This window comes from Spermophilus citellus, assembly GCF_964194105.1.
Source record: "Spermophilus citellus genome assembly, chromosome: 8".
NCBI classification, from domain to species: domain Eukaryota; kingdom Metazoa; phylum Chordata; class Mammalia; order Rodentia; family Sciuridae; genus Spermophilus; species Spermophilus citellus.
In genome coordinates, this window is record NC_138189.1 from 142,947,739 (window position 1) to 142,958,766 (window position 11,028).

General features: G+C 32.0%; 1 pseudogene across 1 annotated transcript; it reads left to right on the forward strand.

Moving 5' to 3' along the window:
- The first annotated feature begins 6,446 nt into the window (after nucleotides 1-6,446).
- LOC308654948 (small ribosomal subunit protein eS6-like) lies at nucleotides 6,447-7,125 on the forward strand (annotated as a pseudogene). The gene has a single exon. The product of its transcript is annotated as a small ribosomal subunit protein eS6-like (transcript).
- The last annotated feature ends 3,903 nt before the right edge of the window (nucleotides 7,126-11,028 follow it).

Here is an 11,028-nt window from a genome sequence, read left to right on the forward strand (position 1 = left end):
TAAAGAATGTGAGTTTTTTCCCATTACAATCATGGTGAATTGTTTGCAAATATTACTTTTGTTTATAAAAACTAATTGTATATTGTGTGTATAAAGCATTTTACTAGTTTTTTCAAATATATACTGAACTGGATCTTGGATAATATCCATAAGAACACAATCAAAAACAGAAAAAAAATTCTATGTATGGACCACAATACTTACTGGCATTAGTCAAATTACAGGTAACGACTTTGGGTTACTCATGTCCATTTATTTCTGTAACAGAAAATCCAAATAAGATGGTTTTTCACTTCTACTGCAAATATTGTAGAAATGTTTCTGAAATTAATCATGATAAGTTTGGATCATTTCAACATTTAAAACACATAGTTAAATAAGCTGTACTTGCTTATTTTTTTCTCCAAAAACCATATATTTTTTATATCAATCAATCTGTTTTGAGGAGGGTATGCCCAGGTGTTGTAGTTCCTTATTTTTTTATGTGATTTTTAAATGTGTGTTTTGAAGAGATCAAGATTCAAATTTCAACAAGGTTACTTGCTAGTTTTGTGAGTGTATTTCAGAATTCATTGTTCTCACTTATAAAATTTGAATAATAATAATTTTTCATTATTTTTAAAGAATAGTTGAAAGTATTTACTAAAATGGAATGGACTTCTAATAATAGATGTTATCTTCAACATAGCAATTGTTATCCTTCCCAAGTGTGAAATATCATGTTTTTCGCCATTTAATAAATTATAATTAAATCTAAAAATAAGGGTTTTATATTACTGGCCCCAAATTTTGCTTTTTAACCATTAAGTATTCCTAAGCAATTATAATAAATTCTTCATCTTAGTGTACATCAGTTTTCATATAATTACTTCATAGTTTCATGTGACATAAACATTTATTCAAAATGTATCAAATGTATAGAAAGTATTTAACCACAAACGATTTTTCACATGTTGGAATCACTTTTTCACTCTTAATGCTCAAATTCTTGATCAAATATTATCACTTTTCTACAATCTTGGTAAATATTTGACATTTTTAATTGGTGTCTATAAGACCAAAAAAAGTAAAGGAAATTTTCTTATTGAATTCAATATCGAAAGTAATAAAGTATATACATATAGTATAACTTGATTGTGCAGTTTTCTGAAACCTGTGAACCAAACTCAATTGAAGATTGACACATAGACTATGCAATCCATATCAAAGAGTGCTTTTGAGAAGTTCTAGTACAGGGCATTTTTAAAGCAGCAAATTGATCAAAGTAGTTATTTTCTCTGGATTCTAACACAAAGCAACATCAAATAACTTTGCTTTACTGGTTTGGTTTTCTTGCATGCTTTGAACTGGAAGTATAAAACTCTAAATAAGTCTTTGTGTCCTAAAGTAAAATTGTAACTCTTTCCTCTAGATTACCCCGAAAACACTCATGAATAGATGAAGATGGCTTAGACAAAAGTATTTTTCTTGCTTTTTTATTTAGAGGCATTTTTATAATCTTGAATTTGTATGAATCTAGCCAGATAATCAAAACATCTTTGGTCTCAGTGCATGAATAGGCTGTAATTGATGTTTATTCAAACAATGTGATTTTCACATAAAATAAACTTAACTGCTCTTTGGCTTTATAGTCCATTTCAGTAAAAAGCCCAAACACAAATAGCATGCAAAAGCATTGAAAAAATATATAGAAATATCCCAGAAATCCTCTGTATTTTTCATATGATTTTTATATGAGTATATGTGTTCTGCAGGCTTCAATTTTTCCTTGTGGAAAGTATTAACAGTGTCAGTTATCTGATTTAAGAAATAGTATGAAAAGGCTGTTATGAGGGGCTGGGGATGTGGCTCAAGCGGTAGCGCGCTCGCCTGGCATGCGTGCGACCCGGGTTCGATCCTCAGCACCACATACCAACAAAGATGTTGTGTCCGCCGAGAACTAAAAAATAAATATTAAAAATTCTCTCTGTCTCTCTCTCCCCTCTCTCACTCTCTCTTTAAAAAAAAAAAAAAAAAAAAAAAAAGAAAAGGCTGTTATGAAATCGCATTATGAACTTTCAACCATTTTAAATAGTTAAATTAGTATTTATACTTGTATCATTTTATTAGTAATATTATTGTGTTATAAATTTTACTTTATGACTAAAAATTTTAACTTTTTATTGACAAGTCATAATCGTGTATGTTTATGGAAAACACTATGATATTTTCATTTATCTATACATTGTACAAATTTCAATCAAGTTAAGTAATATATTCATCACTTCATCAACTGTTTCATGGTGAGAAGGCAAAAAAATGTATTCTTTTAGCAATTTTGAAATATACCTATTGTTAATTGACACCCCTATACAGTGTGGTCCATCACCAAGCTATTCCTCAGTATACCTGAAATATCTACCCTCTAAACAGCTCCCTGTCGATTCCTCCCACTCATGCTGTGGAAACCTTTACTCTCCATTTCTGCATGTAAGTGAGATCTACAAGCTTTTACCTTACCATGTTGGTCAACTTCATTTAACATAATGCCCAGCAGATTTATTCAGAATCTCACAAATCACAAAATCTCCCTCTTTTCTGAGGTCGAGTCTTTCAAGTGTATTTGTCTCCTTTTCTTTATCTACGTATGTCTTCAGTTTGCCTCCTTGTCTTGGTATTGTAGTCAATGCTGAGATAAATGTGAGAGTTCAGATATCTCTTCGAAATAACAATTTCTAGTCATTTTAAAATATACTCACATGTGGCTTTAGAGATAATATTATAATTCTGGTTTTAGAAATATAATATTATCTCTAATATTCTAGATGGAAGAATCTCCATCCTATTTGGTAAAATAGTTATAATAACTTTTATTCCCATCTGTATGCAAGGTTTTCATTTTCTCCATATCTTCACCAATATTTACCTTTTAGCCTTTTGGTGAAAGTCATTTTAATAAATATGAGGCAATATCTCATTATGATTTTAATTTAAATTTTCCTGAATCCTTCTGCCTCACACCCCTTAAGTCATGGTGATTATAGGTGTTTGCCACTAAGAGTGAGTCCCACTACCATTTATTGGAATATACCATCCATACACATTGTGCATTCTTAGAGTGTATTTGTCAAAAATAAGCATTTTTTTTATATCCAGTTGACATTTTTCATTGCTTCTTTTGAGAAGGGTCTGCTTATATCATTTTTCCACTTTTTAATCAGATTATCTATTTTCTTACCATATTTTGGATATCAGTCTCTTCTCAGATACATGGTTTACAGATATTTTGCTCTAAATACATAGTTTGGTCCTTCACACTGTTCATTGTTTCCTAGGCTTCACAGAAGATTTTCAGTTTATGAAATTACATTTGTCTTTTTTTGTTTTTGTTGCCTGTGCTCTAGGAAGCTACTCAAAGAAAGTATTGACTAGACCAGCGTCATGGGAAGTTTTCATTATGCTTTCCTACAATAGGTTTATAGTTTCAAGTTGCACATTTAAGTCTTATCATTTTGAGGTGATTTTTGCAAGTGACATGAGGTAAGGTGCGATGTCACCTTTTGTAGGTATTGTTTTATGGAAGCACTATTTTTTCTTAGAATTACTTCCTGCTCCTATTTGAGCCTCTTACTGTTCCCCATCTTTAACATCCCTCTCCACAGTATTATAAATGTTCTCCTGCCCCCAGTCATCAAGATTGAACCCCAGGACACTCTACCACTAAGGTACACCTCCAGCCCTTTCCTTTAGTGATTTTCAGATAGGGTCTTGCTAAATTTCCAAGGCTGTTCTTGAATTCACAATCCTCCTGCCTCAGCCTTCCTAAGTCATGGTGATTATAGGTGTTTGCCACTGAGGGTGAGTCCCACTACCATTTATTGGAATATACCTACCATCCATACACATTGTGCATTCTTAGAGTATATTTGTCAAAAATAAGTTTTCAGACTTATATCTGGAATTCCTATCCTGTTTTGCAGGTTGATATATTGGTTTTCAGGCCAGTGTTGTGTAGCTTTTATTTTAGTAACTTTATATTTTGAAATTAGGGTGTGTGATACTCCCAGCTTTGTTCTCTGACCCACGATTGGTTTGACACTTCAAGACCTTTTTTGTTTCAGTACAAATTTTAGAATGGATTTTTCTATTTCTTTGAAAAATGACATGGCAATTTTAAGAACTGCACCAAACCTGTAGTTCATTTTGGGTGGTGTATGGACTTGTTAACAATATATTTATTTTTGGTACCAGATATGGAACCCAGGGGTGCTTAAACACTGAGCCATATCCCAAACAATTTCTTACCTATTTTTTGTTTGTTTGTTTGTTTTTAAATTTTGAGTCAGGGTCTCACTAAATTGCTTAGACCTTACTAAGTTATGGAGACTGGCTTCAAAACTGCAATCCTTCTGCCTCAGCTTCCACTATGCCAGAATTCTTAATTGCTTTTTTCTTTTTTTTTTTTTTAGGAGAGGTTTTTTGTTACATAAATACTAATAAATCATGTATGTTAATTTTGTAAGTATCAACTTTACTAAATTTGTTTATCAGCCTCAAAAGGATTTGGAGGAAAAATTTTTAGAGTTTTCTATACATAAGATCAAATTTCCAGCAAAGAGAGACAATTTCTCTACTTCCATTCTTTTGTGAATCCTTCTTTTTTTTTTAATTGCCTAATTGTGCTGGTTTGAACTTCAAATGTTACATAAAGTAGAAGTGTCAAGAATGAGCATGTGTCTTATTTCAGATCTTAGAGAAAATGCTTTCAACTTTTATCATTGATCATCATCTAAGCTGTAGGCTTCTTACATATGACATATATTAAATTTGATTCCCTTTTAAAAATTCAAAATTACTTATTTGAAATTATTTTTCATGAATTGATGGTAGATTTTATTAAAAGATTTTTCTTCATTTACAGAAAAAAAAGATTAGAGCAGAAAATAGTAGAGACTAGAAAAACATTAGAAAAATAAGCAAAATTAAAACTTTGTTATTGAAAAGATAAACAAAATTCATATGACTTTACATAGTCTAAAAAGGATAAAAAGAGGGGCTGGGGTAGTGGCTCAGAGGTAGAGTGCTTGCCTAATGTCTGAGGCCCTGGGTTTGATCCTCAGAAAAATAAATAAAGTAAAAGTATTGTGTCCACCTACAACTAATATATATGTGTGTGTGTGTATATATACATATATATATATATATATATATATATATATATATATATATATATATTTAAAGAAGACTGAAACAAAATCAGAGTGAAAGAGGACTAATCGATAAATCTCAAACTCAAGGATTGTAGAGACTTCACCAACAAATCGGATACCCTATAATAAATGGATGAATTTCTAGAAACCCACACCTTACCAAAACTGTGTAAGAAATAAATGCACAGACCAATAATGAGGAAGAAGATTGAACAGATAATAAAGTTTCCTATCAAAGAAAATCCCAGAACTTCTGGGTTTTCAATGCTGAATTCTAACAAACATTTAGAAACTAATATTGAAGCATTTCAAATACTTCCAACAAATTGAAAAGGACAGCACACGTCACAACTCATTTTATTTGTCGGCATTATTGTGATATCAAAGCTAGACAAGGACACTAGAAGAAAAGCAAAGCAAAGGCTGTTTTCCATAATGATCACAGATGCAAAAATCCTCTACAAAATACTAGCAAACTGAATTTGGCACAATAAAACAGATAATTTATCATGATTTACCAGTATTTATCCCAGTATGCAAGGATCATACAATTAAGAAAGAATTGAAATAGACACATTGGATTCAGTATCATCATTCTCCATAACAATTTTTAAGTGTTGGAATAACAATTGGCAATTAAATTTGCTTCTTTATGTAGCATATTTTTTAATAGCCTGAATTCCCTTTTCTTTTTTTTTTTTTTTTTTTTTGGTTGTAGGAATAACATCAGGAGAGAAATTATTGGTTGAATTCTAGGTGATCAGCACTTGGGGGATGGATGATTTAAAAAATAAGAAAATGTATATCCATTTTCTTTCTTAATTCTCAACTATACATATTTATAGAACTTATCAGACAAAAAAGAGCAGTACCAAAAATTTTGCTGAATTGGCATTTGAGTTAGGAGGATCAAGAGCTTGTCCTCAAGCCAAACATGATGGCAAGAATGTTAATGTTTTCTAGAATATATGCTCATCCATCTTGAACCCCTAAAAATTCTGCTTCAAATTTATTTATGTTTTTCTAAGAAAAATTCAATATAGATTATGAGTATTTAATATTATCATTTACATAATACTCTTTTGGTAGAAAAATTATCTGCCTTTTATTTCATGGTAAACCTGATCATTGATCATGTTAAAAACCATGATCACAATCTCTTAGGAAGTCAGTAGTAACTTAAGAAAATGAGTTAGTAAGAATATAAGGTGGGTTCCTCTTTTTCCTGGCATCTTGTGGGTGATCAGTATCTCCAAGATGAAGCTCAATATCTCCTTCCCAGCTACTGCTGGTGAGAAACTCATTGAAGTGGAAAATGAACTCAAACTTTGTACTTTTTAATCACAGAAGTTGCTGCTGATGCTCTGAGTGAAGGATGGAAGTGCTATGTGGTCTGAATCAATGGTGGAAATGACAAACAAGGTTTTCCCATGAAGCAGGGTGTCTTGAACCATGGACCGGTTGGCCTGCTCTTGAGTAAGGGGCATTCCTGTTATAGACACAGGTGAACTGGAGAAAGTGCAAACTGTTTAAGGATGCATTGCAGATGCCAATCTGAGCGTTCTCAACTTGGTTAATGTTAAAAAAGGAGACAAGGATATTCCTGGACTTATGGATACTACTGTAACCTATAGACTGGGACTCAAAAGAGCTAGAAGAATCCGCAAATGTTTCAATCTCTCTAAGGAAAATTATGTCCACCAATAAGTTTTCGGAAAACCCTTAAACATGAAAGAAAAAAACCAGGACAAAACACTAAAGATTCAGCATCTCTCTAGGGCACGTGTCCTGCAAACACAAGCGCTCTAAAGAAACAGCATGCTAAGAAGAATATGAAGAGGCAGCGGGTTTTGCCAAACTGTTCGCCAAGAAAATGAAAGAAGCCAAAGAAAAATGTCAGGAACAGATTGCCAAGAGACACGGGCTGTCCTCTTGAGAGCTTCTACTTGGGAGTCCAACCTAAAGTGAGAATTGTTTAAGAGTAACAAATAAATAAGACCAGGCCTTCAAAAAAAAAAAAAATATGAGTTGCTTTTCCACTTGATAATCCATATCACTTAATGACACTGACCAAGGCCCTGTATCTCTCAATGAACTTCATTATGAAATGGATTGAATCCCCTTGTGTTATTCACTTACAGAAAATTGACTTCACGTTTTTATTTATTTATTTATTTATTTATTTATTTTGCATGTATAATCTTTATTTGTGGTTCTGGTAACCCTCAAATGACTAAAATGTTTGACCAATAAAATATCCACTTATTAATATAGCTTTGTTTGTTAAAATACTAAAAATAACATGTTTGTTCAAACTACATAATTTACTTATTAAGCCTATGATCATAGAGAACATTTGATTATTTACAAATCTGTTTTGTTCAATTTTATTTTTGTCATTATTTTGCTATTGCAGCATCTAAGTACTTACGGATACACATCTGAAATAATATTCCTTAATAAATATAGAATACATAGAACCTGTGTTTTTGTTTTTACTAGGTTCCAACGTGATGGAATAAGTCAACCTGCCCAGCAGTTTATGTGTTGTCATCCTACATAACCCTGTCAACACTTGGACTTCCTTTCCTATAACATGTAGCTCATTGGCATTTCTGTTTTCAGTTCTTGTTATATGAGATCAAATATCTGTCCACATGTCTATTAGCCTATCATGCTGTTCTGTTTTGAAAATGGTTATTCATTTCTCTTGTCCCTAAATCTATTACATGTTCATTTTTTTCTCATTGATTTTTGGTTCTTTATATATTTTGCATATTAATACTTTGGGGGCTTTTTTATGGTACCAGAGATGAAACCCAAGGGCACTTAACCTCTGAACCACATCCCCAGCCCTTTTTATTTATGTATTTATTTTATTTCAGACAGGGTCCTCCTAGGTTGCTTACAGCCTCATTAACTTTCTGAGGCTGGCTTCAAACCTGCATTCCTTCTTGCTTCAGCCTCTTGAGCCTCTGGGATTATAGGCATGAGCCACCAGGTCTGGTGTGGGTTTTTTGTGCAAATATTTTTATTGCAAATATCGCTTCCATTTTTTGACTTATTTATGAATTGCATTCTATATATGTATGTATGTATGTGTATATGTATTGCTATATATATTTAATCCAAGTGTAGCAGAGTTCTTTTAACATTTTCCTTTATGATTTCATTTGTTGCTTCTTACTTAAAAAAATTCTAACCTACTACTATTGACCTAGTTCTGATTTCCTCATTTAAATTTCAAATGAGTTTTGCAACTAATATGAGATTGGAATAATACTTAATATTTTTAATGTATAGATAACCAACTTTTTAAAATCTTATATCCATCGTCTTTGGTTTTCCAATGTCCATGCAATAACAGTTCTGGCATAATGATGCTTCCATAAATGTCTACATTTGATTTTTTTTCTTCTTTTTTTTTATGCAGGAGTGTATTTGTTTATTCCTATGCCAATACTGAATTTTAAATTTTTTTTATAACTTTGCTGACTTGACATCTTAACATATATATAGCCTTTCGTCTACCAATGCAAATATGTTGGCTTAAACTGAAATTTGTTCTTCCACCTTAAATTTTAGAATCAGCTAATTAAGTTTCTTGTAAAAATCTGTTAAAAGAATTATATTGAAAGTGTTGATCAAGTTATATATTCACTGTTGATTTCCTTATGGTTTTTACTTTTCCTGTGTATAACATGTCTCTCTGTTCTCTATACTTACATGTATCTAATCTTTCTCTTTAGCATCAAGTACACATTCAAGGGACCTCATTCTTCCAAACTAATGTCTGGCCAAATTGCATCCACAGCAATTGGTCAGATAATCATGCTGGATATAATCTAAAAATGTGTCCACAGTCAGCCTGCTCCCCTCTCCCTTTGCTGCTAACATCAATTCAATCTAAACTGGATTGTTGCCAGTAGAGCTTCAAATGATTTTTGCCCTTCCATTCATGGTTCTGTACACTTTTCAAAAAATAATTTAGATCATGCCTCTTCATTGTTCTAAATATTCTAACTGCCTCTCTTTTTACCCAGAATAAAGCTTGAAGTTGTTCAGTATAAGACATTTTTTTTTATTCTGACATAGTAGTGTATTTGTTTATTTCTATGCCAATACCACATTTTTATTTTTGTTTAAATTAAAAATACTCAGCCATGACACTATTTTACTGCTCTTATCTGTTGTGTAGTGTTTGTCCCTTTGCCCAATGTGTCCGCATGTGCTTTTCTCCCTGCTGGGCTGTTCTTACTCTTGTACCTGCCAATTCTTGCCATTGTCTCACCTCATCATGAATGTATCATGGCTTCATAAAATCCCCATAAATATTCTTTTTCTTGCCACTAATCTCTTTCCCACAGTACCTATTATTATTTATTTCAAGTACTATATGTTCCATTGATTTATTTTATTGAATACAATGTAAAATCTCTAAAGAAGGGCAAAGATTTTTTTTGTCTGACGTTCTCCTGTTCTCTCATCAACCTCAACACAATTGTAAGCATACAGTCTAAAGTCTAGAAATCTTAACTGGATGAATAAAAAATAAGTACATAAATGCATGGATATTCTGAATATTTGGAAGTCCTAAGAAATATGATCTGTTATAAATACTCAACCATTGAGCAAAGATAGTCATGAGGTGTGGGATGCCATATCTTATGAGATTATACATAGAAATGCAAAAGAAATTCTAGAAATAATCACAATTTTTACAGTTCCCTAATTTTGGCATATTAATTGCATAACCAATTTCTCAATGAGAGATGTTAGAGTTAATAACAGATTAAGTGGCTTACTATTAGAAAACATGTTTGAGAAAAAATTAATAATGTTATGTACTTGAGTCAAAAGAATTTTTTCTAGTATCAAGAATATGCAGGTTAGGGCTGGGGTTGTGGCTCAGAGTTAGGGCACTCACCTAGCACATGCTAGGTCCTGGGTTCAAGCCTCAGCACCACATAAAATTAATAAATAAAATAAAGGTATTGCGTCCAACTACAACTAAAGAATAAATATTAAAAAGAAAAAGAATATGCAGGTTAGAAAAAAAGTGGCTTTCGGAACACTGTTCTGGATAAAAGCCAATCTCACCTTTGCTATGCCATGATGAATTATTTGCATCAAACAAAAAACTGAACATTGAGCTAGTCAAAAACTGGAATTTTACACTAAAATCTCATATTGCTTAAAAGATCTCAAGTTTGAAAAAAGTATAAAATAATGCATAAACTGTTAAAATGTTCTAATTTATAAATGCAGAAGTCATATTACTGGCACAGGTAATTTTTCTAAGTTATGTGATTTGTCCACTGCTCTGCTGGTTAACTGGTGATAGTTGGGGATGATTTTACCCCAAGGAGAGGTAGATTATGGAGAGGTGCGTGTGTTGGCACCTTCCACTAGTGCAGCAAGGAAAGGCCAGGCATGCTACTACTATATATTCTCCAAAGCATAGGCAGCCTTGCATGACACAGAATCATCTGGCCCACATTTCAGTCGTTTTGTGGTTAGGAAGCCGTGGTCTAGTTGTCTAAATCAATAATATTTTTCTTTATAGGTGTTTCACTTGTGTTAAAAAAATCTCACAAAAATAGGTTTGAATTGAAATTTTGTAATCATGTTTCTTACAAAGAACATTTCCATTTCAAAAACCAGGACAGAATACTGAAAAGTTTAGGTGTTTAATAAGATACTCTTAAATGTAAAAAAAAAAAAAAATTGCATTTGTAGTCAAGATAAGTAAAATTATTTTATGATAGACAACAAAATAGCTTCAGAATTAATAATATACGCTTTTTAAAATTAACATTAAAAATGACATAAGGACCCA